Raw genomic sequence first — 2095 nt, forward strand, 5'->3', positions numbered from 1 at the left:
CCCCCCCTCCACCCCTTGCTTGGACCCCGGTACCGCCTCTTTCCTTCATTGACATGTCGTCTGTTCCCCTAGACCTTCACATTGGTACTTTGGACACTTTTGGATTTATACGTGATGTGTTTATTTCGTAGAGTTTTCGCTCGCCGTAAAATACTACTGTGTCTCAAGCCAGAAGTTTAACAAAAATCAACGACAAGAAAAAAAGAACGACACCAATATCAACGGCGAGTACGACAACGACAATTATTCGCGGCAGACTGTGCGTGTGTTGATAAGGAAAGTTTCCGAGTGATAAATAAACTTCGTTTTTCTTTCTGCAACCCGAGTGAATGGTGCATGATGCTCTGGATCGACTTGCACCTCGGCATTGTGTGTATGTGTGTGTTTGTGCTATGCGACAACAACGCCACTTTATTTTTTTTAAAATCAGAATATACATACATACGTAATACTAATATATATATATATATACGTTTATTGGTTTGTTTATATGACCATCGGTAAAACTTTATATTACTTTATCATTGTCCTGTCCTTTTTCAAAGTCGTCATCCCCTTTCTCTTGACAAGAAAGGATTTCAAATACGGTAACAGAGACAGCTAAATAAACGGTCAATACAAAGGAAGGCTTTTGGGCGGCTTCCCAAGGCGACAGTACACACTTCACAGTGTTAACTTTGTGTTTTTTACACTCTTTTAACGACGCGTATCACCGGGCCTTCTGTATGTTGCGTGGGGGGATTATAGACGTGGACAGTGTGCGCACGCGCGTGTGTGTGCGTGTGTCTAGTCAGTGGCCGAAAATTTTACGTCTTTCTCTGATGATAACATAAAATAAGTTAAGATTTAAAAAAGGATACTATAGAACGTTTCTAAGACTACTACGTATTGTTCAGGAGAATACTATTCATTGTTTGTCTTAGACAGGTGAGCGTTTTACACAGTGTCATTATAGTTGTGAAAATATGCACATTGTCTCTGTGGGAAGTATTTCGTGGCTTTATGAGACAGGTAAAAGCATATAGGTAGATATACATAATATTTTAAATTTTATTATCAGAAAAAAAGCAAGTAAGGAAATAGAAAGTGGATGTTTGTACAAGTGATTGTTTTATGCAGATGGCCATTAGAGCAGGTTCGACTGTGGTACTTTGCTGTCTCTGTGAGAAGTATTTCATGGCTTTGCCGAAAGGATAAAAGCTCATCTTGTAGGATATACATAACAATTTTGTATTTTATTATCAGAAGGAAAAAAAATTCAAAGTGAAGAGAAAAATGAAATCTGACAAAGTTACATGTCATATTAGACGCTTCATCTCAAACGGCATGCAGGAATTTGTCACACGTTTTTGAAAATTACATAGATCTAATAATATATTCCTATATTATTTGCATAGATAAAGAAAAGAAATCAACAGCAAAAGCACATTAGTGTTCACTTCGACAGCATTTTTATCTCACATGGGCAGGAAACTTCTTTTGCATCATTCAATCTGTCTTTGTTGGTTCTTGGTGGTACGTATCAGTCCACCTGATTTGCCATTCATTTTACCTCAGATTTGTGTCTTGTAAAGCTTTCTTATAAACTAAATCTAATTGACTTGAATGACATAATTCAACTTTATTGTTTAAATTAACACAATACTCCAATTAGGTGTTTTAAGATGTCAATTAAAAAAGAGTATAAACAAAACTGTCTGTTTTTTTATCACCGGATTTAGAACTAAAACCAAAAAATGGGGTTTTAACTATTACTAAGGAAAACGTGGTTTTTTGACATTTTTTGCTGTTTGTTATGCTTGGTATGCTTTGGACTTTTTTGTTGGAAAGGAGAGGGGGGGGGGTGTGGCTCTAGGTTATTGTCATGAATTTACAACGATAGCCTAAGGGTTCCACTGTCCGTTTCCTGGAAGAACTTGCTCTTTGCCAGTCAATTGAAAATGTCCACATTAAGTCTCCAAAACTCCACACTGAAAGTATAATTATGATAATTATATTAATAAAATGATACCAACAACGTTGGTAATGATGATCGTAACTATATAATAATAAAAATATTGATGATGACGATGATGATAATAATTTAAAAATATAA

The sequence above is a fragment of the Aplysia californica genome, unplaced genomic scaffold (genome assembly GCF_000002075.1).
Source record: "Aplysia californica isolate F4 #8 unplaced genomic scaffold, AplCal3.0 scaffold00077, whole genome shotgun sequence".
Lineage (NCBI taxonomy): Eukaryota > Metazoa > Mollusca > Gastropoda > Aplysiida > Aplysiidae > Aplysia > Aplysia californica.